Genomic DNA, 14,851 nt, shown 5'->3' with positions numbered 1-14,851 from the left:
ATGGGACCGCCGGCATGCCGGATACTTGAATATTGCCGGATACTTGAATAGAAATGAAATTATGTCCACAATCATCACCCTACACTCACGCATCTTACCATAACAAAGATCAGCTGATCTTAATCAGCAGCTGATCTGATCAGCTGCTTAAGTGTAAGCACAACACGCTTCCTCTTTTCTACAACTTTACGCATGATGAAGGCGTCAGGCGATAAACAGTGCACACGCGGGACTGAGTCACTGATTAAACACAGTGCAGTGGGCCGCGGGTGGCGCGAAGCAGTGCGCTCTGGTGGCGAGGGGACAAAGTATGCCTCGCGCGGGAATTTTAATCAATTTTATGAGTACACATTGATTTTTTTATTGATTTTAAGGCTTGGGGAAAAATGTGCCGGATACTTGAAGCTGCCGGATACTCGAATGCCGGATGAGAGGGATTTTACTGTAGTAGTAGTAGTAGTAGTAGTAGTAGTAGTAGTAGTAGTAGTAGTAGTAGTAGAAGTAGCAGCAGGAGGAGGAGGAAAAGGTGTTACGGAGGTTTGCCAAGAGTTAATTACATATAATAATAAAACACAAATTTTGATTGGTGTTCCTTTAATGTGGAGCGGAAGAGAGTTCCATTCGTGTTGACCAGTTCACTTTCGTTGGTCTCTTGATATTCCTTCCTTGAAACACTTCGAGGCAGGAAACAGAATCAGACAAAAGGTTCCAGAGTTTACCAGTAACAGCAATGAAAGAGTTAAGATATTTGTTTCTTCGTGCATTAAAATATAGTAAACAAAATAAGAGTGAAAATAAATCGAACGTCTTGTGCAACTAACTCACAGCAATACAACAGTTTTCCTGCATACGTGCAGGTAACTAAAGTACAGGCAACAGTGGGTTGTCTGTGCTTCCATTACGTGTCTCAGTCGCTTTGACAAGTGGTTCAGTTTCGTTGCGTTCCGCTTGGCGAGGTTTGCGTCTCTCCCACGTCCGTGTGTCCTAAGTCTTCGTTGGGATGGCGTGCAAGATGATCACATTGGAATATCAGTCACAGTCACCACGCTACGCCTCCTCCCTTCGATGCGTGTGTGTGTGTGTGTGTGGTCGCGGCCAGGACGTGTCAGGGTGCGGTGTGTCTCATCACGGACGTGGCTGTTATCACCGCCTCTTTATCGGATGCCTGCCAGGGGAGGCTCGTCAGGCGTCAACACACCCTTGCCTCGCCCCGGCAGCCCCCAGCACAGGTCGCCTCACTCGCCCCTATCCTCACTCGGAGCCAGGACCACCAGGGACACGCCCCTCGCCACGTACTCCACCTGAGGCACTCACGCCGGCAGCTGTGAGAGGATCCTCGTGTTCTACGTCACTGTAATGAAATTTTTAATGCAAGCTTCACTTTTCCAAGACGTGAGGCGACGTGCAGGAAGGAAAAGGAAAAGAAAATAACAGAATATATCAGCAAAATAATAGCAACATGAAACTCTACTTCTTGATCCAATATTGTGACAGTATTAAGTTTCCAGAAAGGGTTTCCATCCCTGTGCCGTCGTCTCTTTTGTTGCCTTGAGACACGCGCAGGAAACACACGGACGTGGATCCCCCAGTTCTTGTGTCTAGCGGACCATAAAGCAGGAAATGTCAACAACGTCTTGCATGCGTCTCAGAGAAGAAAATGTATATCTTGCGGAATTCTTACTACCATCTTTTCTTTACATTTCCTGTTATCTCAAGCGTTAAGAGGCAGGATGAGACGATCGTTGGAAATTAGAGAAAGTTTTAGAGCAATTCTATTTATATGTATTTCGCCAACTTGATAGCAATATAGAGTTCGCTTCATCTTCATGCCGTGCAGTGTTGTGACCTGACTGGTGACGAAGATAAGCGGCACCAGCAGCTGTCAGGAAACTGAGGATGAAATCAAAGCATGTGGTGATACTAGGTGACTTTATAGAACGTTGTATTTGTCGCGTCAGGTTAAGAGGAGCCGTTTGGTTCGATGTGAAACGGCTGTGGTATTTTTTTTCTAAATGAATCCAGCACCATCTGTTAGCCGCACAGCCTCCTAGTAAACACATTGCAGTGAACACTTGATGTTTATTAGATGGCGATAGATTTAAAAATTCGTGTCGTCTGTTATATACGAACAACGAGATGTACCGTCAGTCACGCTGGTCATATAATATCAACACGTGAACCAATACGTATTACCGTTTTCGCGAAAGTACACCTCTAGTTTTCCCAGGCGCCCACTCGTCGGGTGCTAGCTGTTTCAAGGCATTCATGAACAATATCACAATAGATGGTGACGTGAATGACAAAATAACCTCGAGTCCCAAAGAAATTATAATGAACCAATTACAGAGTCAAGGGACGTGAACACCAAAACCTGAACATCTCCTCCACAACATTATTGCACGCGTGAACTCCAGTATTACGTTTGGCGAGTGGCACGTGTTTTGTGCACTGGCCGACGCCGTTCTGGCCAATTCCAACGCCTCATTTCTCACGACTCTCAGCTGCTGAAGGCTTCCGGAGCACACACTAAAAGCCAGTGTTGGGGGAACTTATAAGTGAAGCACCGTACTGCCTGTGGTGTGTGGAGGCTGTGTTGTGTGGGGGCTGTGTTGTGTGGGGGCTGTGTTGTGTGGGGGCTGTGTTGTGTGGGGGCTGTATTGTGTGGAGGCTGTGCTGCGTGGGGGCTGTGGTGTATGGAGGCTGTGCTGTGTGGAGGCTGTGCTGCGTGGGGGCTGTGCTGTGTGAAGGCTATGCTGTGTGGTCGCTGTGAGTGCGTCGTTAATCCCTCCGCCAGTACTTTTCTTTGATGGTCTGCCGAAGCTCCCACAGCACCGTCAGTCTAGTGGTGTTATCCTCGTGGGCAGGATTTGTAACTCCCGCTGAGGGGCGTGTAGAGGCGAGGGCGTGGCAGGCGTGGGGGTGAAAAAAAAAACACACTCCACTCACGCTCCTGTTTGTTGATCATACGTTTCAACTTAGCGGTTCACTTGCACGCTTCCTTTCTCCGTGCTGGCCATCATGCCTCCCGCACACTCTAAACACGCTCATCCACACATCCACGCACCTTCCCACCCACACACACACACACACACACACACACACACACACACACACACACACACACACACACACACACACACACACACACCGGTCAGTCCAGCAAGAGAAAAAAAGGAACACGAAAAAATACAGTCCTACCCATGCATTGTTGTGACTCCCACGACGTACATTTGACGTACATTTGTCACAATGATACATACTTGTGATGCTGGAGGCACGTTAACACAGCCTCTAGTGGGATGGACACACACACACACACACATACACACACACACGTAACTCACTAATTGTTGTCTCTTTTCTAGATTTCCGTCCGGGCAAGTTTAATGTGACACTTGCGTTGGTACTGTCCATTCAGTGTCACATCTCATGATCTCATTCTTACGCCTCTTCATGAATGCTTTACGTGCCAGTGGGCGATGCGTGGGCGAGACATGGGAGGGAAGTGTGGGTGCAGGTATAGGTGTGGCGGCGGAGACGGGGTTAAATAGAGGTGGAAATCTGAAAGGGACAATGAATAAAGGGAAATGTCTGATATGGAGGTGATAAGGCGAAGGAAGCACTGAGGAAATGGGGGCTGAACTAAAAGGAGTGTTGAGTGTAAGGAGTACTGAATTAAACGAGTGCTGAGCTAAAGGAGTACTAAGCTAAGGGAGTGCTGAGTTAAGGAGGATTGAGCCAAGGGAAGGAGACTGAGCTGAAAGGAAGGAGGGGACAATGAACTGAAGGAAAAGAGGGTGAGATGAAAGAAAGGAGGCAAAGGTGGAAGAAAGGGTGAGTCCAGGGGGAAGGCTTGGGAGGCTTTGAGGTGAGGGAGGCGTACCGGAGCTTTGTTTTTCACTCCCGACTGTGTTGTTGTTTGCGTTCTGGACAGTTGAGGGTAAATGGTTGGTGCATTCAGTTATGGAGATGAGGACTCAAGTGAAGTATCAAAAGCACATTATGAACCCCCTCCTGTGTAAGTGTCAACGTCTTGTCTTTACTTTCAACAGTTTCTAGTGAAATTTACTGTGGTTTTCAAGGTCTTCATGATTGCAGTACTAGATTTTTGACAAGGATCTGCGTGACGTAATTGGGGCTTTGAATGTTGTTTTTTTTTTTCTTATGATTCTAGTAATATTTTTGTAAGGATTTTGCGGTGATGGGAAAAATATAATGAAAATGGAACTAATCACATCTGTGCTTTTTTGAGAATAATGCTAATGAGAGCCCGAAATGTTTAGAAATCCGGGCCTGTGTTTTAAGTATTGTTTTTAATATTGTTTAATCCAGCCTTTGAAGTATTTTTTATCATGCTGTAACAGTTTCCTTCAGGACGAGGGAGATACAGGCAAGACGTATGTTTCCTTTTGGTAATGTAACTTAATACTGATCCTGAATAAAGCATTTCGTCTGTAATTCCCAAATGCTTTGTTCTCTGATAAGGACCATTTTCACAGTACACAGATGATTACTCGGTCTGTCACGGTTATTTTTTCACTAATGATGCAGAAACCTTGTTAACCTTTTGACTGCTATCTGGCACATCTTTCCTTAATTATTAATCACTCTGAGACATCTTTACTTGCTCTACAACCACTTCTAATCTTTAAACTGGGTAGAAATTGCAAAATCTATTTTTTAATCTCCCTCTTTCTTGTAGAGGCTTGTAAAGATTTCATTCTTTTACTTCTGGTGCTGTATATCGTTTCCTCTTTCTTGTAGAGGCTTGTAAAGATTTCATTCTTTTACTTCTGGTGCTGTATATCGTTTCGTATGGCAGTGAAAGGATTAAACTCTCACTAGAATCATGAAAACATGGCTGAAAACCCCACTGACTTCTTCTACAGCGTGTTGAGATTCGTCGAGATGGTCGCTGATACGTCTTGGCATACAGATACAGACCTTAAACCGAGCATTCTTAATCAAACTCCTCACACTCCCTCACAGGTTCTCCCTCCAGTACACGCCCCTCACTACACCTCCTTTAGGCCTTGCTATCGACCCGAAACAAAAGACTAAGGACTAAGCCTAATTATTCCGCTTAAACTTTCTTCTAGGCCCCGCCCACAGGATCTTTCAGTAAACTATTTGGAACACTAAGCTTATCCTTTTCATACCTTTATGTTACGCTTTCTCATTTGTCTTTAATTTCTTACTCACCCCTGCAGTGTTGCATCTCTTACAATCTTTTACTGGTTCTTGATTACTGCTCTTCTGAACTTCGTAACCGCAAGCCTCGCCCATTCCCTCCCTTGGCCTTTGTTGCACGAACCTTTCTACTCATTATCATCCCTATTTTGTCCACTTTAGTAATACAAGGTTTAATATTTAATCTTCATTCTTTCATCTCTTTTCCTGGTAAACTCTGGAGCTGTGCCTGTTTCTGTTTTTCCTTTTAATGGTTTGAACTGTTTCAAAAGAGGAGTACCAAGACGCCTCCGAAATTAAACTTGCCAACTTTTTTTAATCTTTTGCTCTAATTATCTCTATCCATACGCCTCATTCATACATAGTTCAGTATATTTTCCTCATGGTACCCCGCGCATGTCAAGCTATCGAGCAGAAACAAGAGAAAAAAAAAATATCCTTAAACTCGGCTCTTCATCTTAAACTACTTTCAGAACCAATAAGTTATTTATGCTGCAAAGTTTACTGTTTTCTCACCTTTACGTTACCCTTCTCCTCAGAGAGAGCATCTCCCTTAGGTCACACTACCGACTCGAAACAAAGAACTGAACGTAAGCCTAACTATTCTACTTAAATAACCCGTCTCGTTCATTAATCACAGACTCTTAAAAGCCAGCAGGGGACACTAGAAAGAGTGTCAGCCCGGCAGCCTTCAGTGTTGTAGTGTTGCAGGAGGGAGTAGCTCACACTTCTATATTTGGAGGTAATATTTTCGCTACACTTATATAAGTAGTCAACCATACTATTTCATCCCCGTTAAGTTAGGTTAGGATAGGTTAATATTCGCCACACACATAAAAGTAATCATCCGTTCTAATCCTTTCCCGTTAAGTTAGGTTAGGATAGGTTAATATTCTTGCACCACACATACAATACATACATAATTGGTCATTCCCGTTAAGTAGCTTTGGATATGTTAGGCTACTCGTATGGTAGGTTATGTTGGGTCTGGTCACATTAGGCTTGGTTACGTCGATCACTCATTCATTCAAGGCTGCAGTAAAGAAAGGTACCAAGATTACATACTCGTGAACCCAGAATGTGAGTATTAAAAGATTTTCGTGCGTTTTCACCTCCGCAGTAAGAAAAGTAAGAGTGAACTCAAAATATCGGTAACAGGATATTTTCACGTCCAGTTTTCAGGTTTCAGTTTCCAGCTCCGCAACAAGAAAAGGAAAGTAAAAGCAAGTCGGCACTAAGATTATTGTTATATTTATTATTTTATTTATTTACATTTATTTTATTTGTATTATATCTACTCGTTCATTATAACTTCATAGGAAGGAAAGAAGGCAAAAGTAAACAAATCGACACAGATATCATTCGCTTACTTCAGTTTGCTTCCTTGCTTCCTTCCTTCCTTCCTTTCTTCCTTCCTTATTTCAGCTTAGCAATAAGAAAACAGACAATATCCAAAACATCAACAGAAAAACATTTTTACGCACACACTAACTTAACAAAAAAAGAAAATGAAAAAATGAACAATAAAAAAGTCAAGAAAATAAGAAGCAGAAGGAAGAGTCCAAAATCCCTTTTCAGCAGATTTTATGAAGGTAACCAGATGACTGATACTGGAACCTGGGCCCGGTAACCCGATATATCTCGCCGTGCAGGTCAGACGAGGGAGTAAAATGGAAAGGGATGTTTTCCAGAGTTTATTAGTGTAGGGGCGGCTGTAATAAAGACTGTGGAAATATGAGAAGAAGAGGTGCGAGTGTGCATCAAGATTTTGTAGGGATATCGCATGAGGGAAGGGGCGGCGTGCGTGGAGGCAGTGGGTTGGGCGGAGCAGTGTTCCTGGAAATATCAGCGGAAGGCGATGCGTGATGCTGGTGTGGCGACGTGACGGAGTGCTTGCTAGCAGGAAGTGAACTGTGGCGCTTAATGAAAAGAATAACTTTCTCCACGTTACTATTTTTAATGTGTGTGTGTGTGTGTGAGAGAGAGAGAGAGAGAGAGAGAGAGAGAGAGAGAGAGAGAGAGAGAGAGAGAGAGAGAGAGAGAGAGAGAGAGAGAGAGAGAGAGAGATAATATTGCAAGAGTGGTAAACTTCAAAGAGGGGTGGGGTGGTGAGTCGTTGATGGGAAGGAGGGGGGAGCGTGGTGGTGAACACTGGTCTTGCAGCGGGAGATGAAATGGAAGGTCCATTTCAGATTCTTTGCAGGTGATGTGCCGTGAATGTTTAATGAGAGAGAGAGAGAGAGAGAGAGAGAGAGAGAGAGAGAGAGAGAGAGAGAGAGGAGGGAGGGAGGGAGGGATGACTTTTCATTAGAAGACTTGGAAGGTTGCCATAATTATGATGTCTTTCTTATACAGAGAATATATATATATATATATATATATATATATATATATATATATATATATATATATATATATATATATATATATATATATATATATATATATATATATATATATATATATATATATATACCATTCCTCGTATATGTCTGCATCACTAAAGTCCAAGTCGTTGCCGCTTTTCCCAGCCCAGGCGAGGAACCATTAATGGCTGCCGAGCTTCATGAATATTTAAGGGTTGCATTTACAAACCACACACCTCGTAAGTACTAAACCTAGTATCGCATTTTTTTTTCTCCCATCATGTTGCTACTTTCAGACCATTACTGGTGCTGCCAGCCACACTAATGACACACGCACTCTCTTAAGCATCGCGTTGACAGCAAGAACATGGCGAGGGCGCGGCGTGACGGAAGAGTGCGTGGTGAGGTGATGGAGGGGGTGGAGAAGGGGCGGGAAGAGGGCAAGGAGGGGAGGGAATGAAGGGATCTTTGCGCCATGAATGAAGACAAGACGTGGCCAGATGAGAACAGTTCTTAGCCAAGCGACCAAGTTTAGATTAGTTTAGAATAGTTTCCGGTGCTCGTTTTCCTCCGCCTCGTTTTCTTCGCGTCTCGTTAAATGAAGGAAAAAGAGAGATGGAGGGGAAAAGAGACGAGGAGGAGGAAGGTGGCAGGAAAGGAGGTAATATATGTGTGTGTGTGTGTGTGTGTGTGTTTTTCTCCTTTTTCATGCGTAACCTTTCCATGTATTTTTGTTTATTTTTTTCTTGCACAAAGTGGATGACACGTTATTACTACCAGCACTAATGTTGATAATATTTTAGTGTTACTGCCATTTCCCCGCTGCTGCTGCTGCTATTATTCTTCTGTTGTTGGGACTGCTACTGTTACTACTACTACTACTACTACTACTACTACTACTAATAATAATAATAATAATAATAATAATACCATTACTACTACTACTAACTAGACGTAAAAAAAAAAAAAAATTACTACTACTACTACTACTACTATTACTACTATTACTACTACTACTGCTGCTGCTGCTGCTACCACCACCACCAGCACCACCACCACCACCATCACCACTACCACTGCTACTACTACTACTACAACTTCTTTCCTTCCTTCCTTCCTTCCTTCCTTCCTTCCTTTTTTTTTTTTTTCTTCTGCTTTTCTTCTTCTTCAGTTACAACAACAACAACAACTACTACTAATATTACTACTACCACCACCTCCACCACCACCGTCACCGTCATCAGCAGCCCCGATAGATAAGTCCCCGCCTGGTCCCTGGTCTGCCCTTCTCTGTCTCTCTCCCTCCCTCTCCCTCTCTCTCTCTCTCCCTCCTAGCTGGCCGTAGTTTGAGTTGATTACTTCCCCGGGATTTATGGCGCTCTGGCGAGGACAAATATTTTCTGGCCAGGAGAAATGAGGAAAAAATTGTTTTCTTCCCCAAACCTTGATACATATGCATTTCTTCCTATTCTTGTCTTGCCTTTTTTTTTTTTTTACTTTTTTCCACTGAGAGAGAACTGTTTTATTGTTGTTGTTCTTGCTGTTGATGTTGTTAGAAAAGTAGTAATTATAGCAGCAGTTGTAGTAGTAGTAGTAGTAGTAGTAGTTTGCTGTTGTTGCTGTAGTTGTTATTCTTGTTTTTGTTGTTGTTACAGTATTTGTAGTAGTAGTAGTAGTAGCTGCATTAGTAGTACCACCACCAGTAGTAGTAGTAGCAGCAGTAGTAGTACCACCACCAGTAGTAGTAGTAGTAGTAGTAGTAGTAGTAATTGTACCACTAGTACCAGTAGCAACAGCAGTAGTAGTAACAGTAACAGTAATACAGTTTCTGTTGTTCTCGTTTACACCTCAACCAAAGGCCAGAGCAGGGCGGGCCTCCTCAGCCCTAGGCCTACGCACAGGAAGGTCAGCCACTTCTTTACTTACGAAGCGACCCCCACGCCCCCCAGCAGCTGAGTTACAAAGGATCACAGTGAGGGGTTGCGTTAACTGGGCCACTTTTCCAACGCCTGATTGTACAGCACTGCCTAGGTTATGAGTGTATGGCCAGGAGGGGTTACAGTTGTTGTTGGTGGTGGTGGTGGTGGTGGTGGTGTTACTGTTGATGATGATGTTGGTATTATTACTGGTCTTGTTGTTCTTGTTATTTCTATGTGTGTGTGTGTGTGTGTGTGTGTGTGTGTGTGTGTGTGTGTGTGTGTGTGTCTGTCGTTGAGTTAATAGGATTCTTTCTTCAACATTTTTTAATTGACCTGTAATGTTTTATGTATATTTATTTTCACCTTCATTTTCTTATTTATCTTTTTTATTCTCATGATCTTAGTCTGTTTTCACGTACTGACTGTAATATTTTTTTCACTACGTATTCAACCACACATAACAAAAACTATCTACGTATTTACCTGATTCACGCATTTGACTTGATAACTGCATAGCCCTTATAAACATCAAAACGTATATGAAAAACGCTTATCTGTAACAGCCTGACTCGAGAACTACATTACCACCACCAAACCCCACCACCAGCAAATCCACAGGTCAGCTCGTGAAATTCCCGGGAATAACACCACGAGGGGTCGAGGCGCGCTGAAAAACAATTGGTGCGGGGAAAAAGCTGCGTGTGTCGGCAGTCACCAAGAGTAGCCTTTATTGCGCGGGAAAGTGCCCCTCTCTTATTCTGGTCTTGTAATGTGTACTGCACGAAAACAAGTCAGTCTGTGAGAGAGAGAGAGAGAGAGAGAGAGAGAGAGAGAGAGAGAGAGAGAGAGAGAGAGAGAGAGAGAGAGAGAGAGAGAGAGGTAATATAACAGACATATTCCGCTTTTTTTCATATATTTCGTCATGAGTGCACAGATAAATATTCACTGATGACATTTATTGTGTTGCTAAGTTAACCTGAATAATGTGTAGAGAAGCAGGGCATCTCTCTCTCTCTCTCTCTCTCTCTCTCTCTCTCTCTCTCTCTCTCTCTCTCTCTCTCTCTCTCTCTCTCTCTCTCCATTTCTTTGTTTGTGTCTGTTTGTGTTTTTCTTCTTCTTCTTCTTCTTCTTCTTCTTCTCAGAAAACTACGACGAGTCAAATAAAAGCAAAGGAAATTTCTTGGCTACAGGAAAGCAAACTTTTGTAAACTCAAATCAGAAGTAATAGACTTGAGTCACTCACGTGCCACCACAGATATTACAGATATTAATACCTAATGGAAATTTTTATTCATTTCCTTTTCCTCTTTCATAATGTAAATTTTCACAAAAGAAAAATATGTATGCTCACATTATTTAACTTATGGTCGAGTACAGTACAATATAAAAGCAGTGTACAACACAGGGCGCCGTGTTTTGTTTGTTGTATTTTAAATTGCAATGAGCACTGTACCTCTTCAATGAATTGTTGGCTTTATTTATGAGAGGGAGAGAGAGAGAGAGAGAGAGAGAGAGAGAGAGAGAGAGAGAGAGAGAGAGAGAGAGAGAGAGAGAGAGAGACTATTTAAAGTATTTCTTAACCTGAAAAGAAAGAAAAAAGCAAATATTAGATGTGTGCAGTGGCTCTTCCTTCGTGGCTTACCCAATGTTTCCTGACGGCGACGCGCGAGGCAGGCGAGGAGAGAGCCAGCAGACGGAGTGTTTCCTGCCGCCGTAGACGAAGATGCAGGGAAGCTTGTCGTTTGAGGGGAGGGAATGTTGCTGCTGCTGCTGCTGCTGCTGCTGCTGTTGCTGTTGTGCAGATCATGTGCTGTATAGGTCTGACAGGACGCCCGCGTAAGCTCAGTAATACAGTCAGGTCCCACAGGCGGCGGTGTACCCTTTGCTGTAACACTTCAGAACCTACAAAGCGGTGGTTTGGGTTCAGTTCTGCTTTTCGTAGGTTTTGTTTGCACGTCTCCAAACAAAGGCCACGAGAAGCAAAGGTGTGAATCTAAACGACTGCTTTGTAGTGATGCGCTCCGTGTTACAACAGAGGTGATGCCCTGACTGTGTGATTGAACGCTGGCGTCCTGCGAGGCCTGTATGCAGCACACAACCTGCATAACAACAACAACGCCAGCAACAACATCTACTACTACTAGCAGCAGTAGTAGTAGTAGTAGTAGCTAGGAGTTCAGGACTGGCGAGTGACCGTAATGGGACTCTTCTTTTGATGGAGGAGCAACAGGTGACCTGAGGTCAGACTCTTGACCCAGGGTGACCTTTTTCTTGCAGTGTCACGGCCTGGGATGCCTTGTTCATGCTCAGCCTGAGGGCCTGGCCTGTCACAGCCCTGTCCTTCCTGGCGTGGCGACGTGGCTGGCAGGGTGGTAGGCGCCACCCTCACCCAGACGCCTTCCATTGCAGAACAGGGCGGTGAGGCCCTGGTGTCCACCCTCATGTCTCTTTCCCTTGCCTCCCGCAGGGCTGAAGTAGGGCACAGCCTTGAGTCCTGTACTTGTGCACTTCAGCACCTTAAGGAGGGCGGCCAGCGCCACCTGCCTCCTGAAGACGGCCACCCCGTTCGCCACATAGGGCACCGTGGCGGGGGTCTGCCGTCCTCCCCAGCAGCCCAGGCCCACCTTGGCTTCCTGGACAGCACTGAGGGTTCCGCTCCCCCCACCGGAGAAGATGAACGAAGCACTGCAGTACGGGGCACGGGGCAGCCTCAGCCAGGCGGGGACAGACAGACAGTTGCTCTGTTGTTTCGTTGTGACGTCTGTCCGAAAAAAAAAATCTTGTTGTGTTGTGGTTTAGCACTGAACAAATTTCACGGATGGAATGTGAATGAGTGAGTGAGTTTGAGTGAGTGAGTGAATGAATGAGTGAATAAGTGTGGCATCATGGTCACTTCCTCACGTACACACACCTGAGGACGCCACAGTGAGGCTGTGACGCGCACGCCGCGCACAAAGCGGCAGCATTGAACCATTATTATACTTCAGTCTTCACCAAACTCTAAATCATTCCAATTTCGCTTAACCTTCGTTGTCTTCATTATCTTCTTGTATGGAAAAGACAATTTGCATGCCTTCCCCCCCCCCTCTCTCTCTCTCTCTCTCTCTCTCTCTCTCTCTCTCTCTCTCTCTCTCTCTCTCTCTCTCTCTCTCTCTCTCTCTCTCTCTCTCTCTCTCTCTTCATTTCTTTCTTTGTGTCGATTTGTGTTCTCTTTTCTTTTTTTCTCTTTTCTCTTTTTTTCTTCTTTACTCTTTATTTTTCTCTCTTTTTTCTCTTTGTTTTAGATGATAACTTCATGATGAAATATCGAGATCCTTCGGAACATTACTACTACTACTACTACTACTACTACTACTACTACTACTACTATACTACTACTACTACTACTTACTACTACTACTACAATAGGTCCACAGATAGTAACAGTAATAGCCTCCTGAGTCGTAACGCGGCGCTGATTAAGAAATTCTTTGTCAGGTCGAGAAAAAGGAAAATTTATTGTATTCTCCTTCCCTCATTTCTATCATTTTATTCCCTTTTCTCAGAGAGAGAGAGAGAGAGAGAGAGAGAGAGAGAGAGAGAGAGAGCCGCCACACATCTTCCTCACTGTAATGGTGTTGAGGTTGGTTAGCCTAAAAGCATCTTGACCTTGTTCCTTCCACGTGAGGGAGCGCGAGAGGTCAATCTAGGTCACTAAGGTCACTCCAGGTCGCGAGGGAGGGAATTAGGTCATTGGTCAGGCTTAGGAGATGGAGGAGGGGAAAGGAGGGGAAAAAAAGAAGGAACAAAGAGGGAGAGTGAAAAGAAAGAAAGAGAAGGAATTGGAGAAGACAGTAGGAAAAAGAGGTTAAGGAGAAAATCATTTGTGTGTCGGTGTGGTGCTCTTTCTCTCTCTCTCTCTCTCTCTCTCTCTCTCTCTCTCTCTCTCTCTCTCTCTCTCTCTCTCTCTCTCTCTCTCTCTCTCTCTCTCTCTCTCTCTCTCTCTCTCTCTCTCTCCACACCAGTCTTGACCGCAGCTTTACGTAAAACACGGAATCCAGTGTGGTATTAAAGTCTTGTCTTGACTCGAACAGAAAAGAAAAACCGGTAGACGGAGGATATTCCAAACAGTTTGTGCTCCAGGTCAGTTTTCATTCCTATCCCAGCGTGTGTATCTTGAACAATACAGTAAAGGGAAATACATGCTTGGCTTTGGAAGGAAAGTTGATCACAATGTGTGTGTGTGTGTGTGTGTGTGTGTGTGTGTGTGTGTGTGTGTGTGTGTGTGTGTGACTTAATATTGTCAATCGACGTTGGCTTTTACTTCCCAAATACGACTTATAAAGGTCTTATTGCAGGATCACGACTGTTTCACTCACATTTAAGATGACTCGCATAAGTTTTTTTTTTTTTTTTTTTTTTTTTTTTTTTTTTTGTAAGGAATAGTGGAGAGAACAGAATCAAGAGTGTATACAGTTAAAGAGAAAAGATGGGAGGAAAAGAAGGACAGCAGTAGAAGTAAGATGGCGGGCTGACCACCTTCCTTTTAATATGAAATTATTTTCTTGCATACCATCTAAAAGGAATAGTGTATTACGTAACAGGTATGCTCTCTTGTTCTGTAACTCTGCAAGATGAACTATGTATAATGAATGCTGTGCTGAACAAAGGTGCTACAGACACACACACACACACACACACACACACACACACACACACACACACACACACAAGGACTCATTTGCCAAAAGCATCGACTGCTAAGTCTGGCATACATATGACTATAAACAGCACGATTCCAGGCACATGTCATTGCCTCTGCTCTGCTCTGCTCTTGGAAACGCTTTGTGCTCTCATCACGACTATTTTCCAAAGCCACAAACATGATTAGTTGGATTTCCATGTTTTCTCCTATTGACGATGCGAAATCCATGTTAAACTTTTACTGGAATCATGGAAGAAACATTAACTTCCACTGCAGCCTCTTAAAAGTCTAGATAAAACGTTGAAACGACTGAAAATAGCTTCCCACGATACTTGTCATGTAGCAAACAGTAGATCGGGTGGGCGAAACTGGTGTTGTTATTTTTTTCAGCAAGTAATTTAAAAGGTTTCATTGTTATATACGCCATTACCGTTACTTGTATTTCTAAAAACTAGTTATTAGATAGGTAGCTATTAAGTTAGGTAAGGTTGAGTTAGGTTAGATTTGATGAAAATAGTAAGAGACAGTAATGACGTACATAAGAGTGAAATGCACTATTTTACATAACCCCCACCCTCATAAAAATCTATAAATAGATAAATAAAGTAACGTTTCGTCTACCTAACTGAAATCATAGGCACTGTTATTTCAATATGTTTGGAAAATCCTGGTCAAAATCACACAAACATGGG

The sequence above is a fragment of the Scylla paramamosain genome, chromosome 33 (assembly GCF_035594125.1).
Source record: "Scylla paramamosain isolate STU-SP2022 chromosome 33, ASM3559412v1, whole genome shotgun sequence".
NCBI lineage: Eukaryota > Metazoa > Arthropoda > Malacostraca > Decapoda > Portunidae > Scylla > Scylla paramamosain.
Note: the sequence above shows the minus strand (reverse complement) of the source record.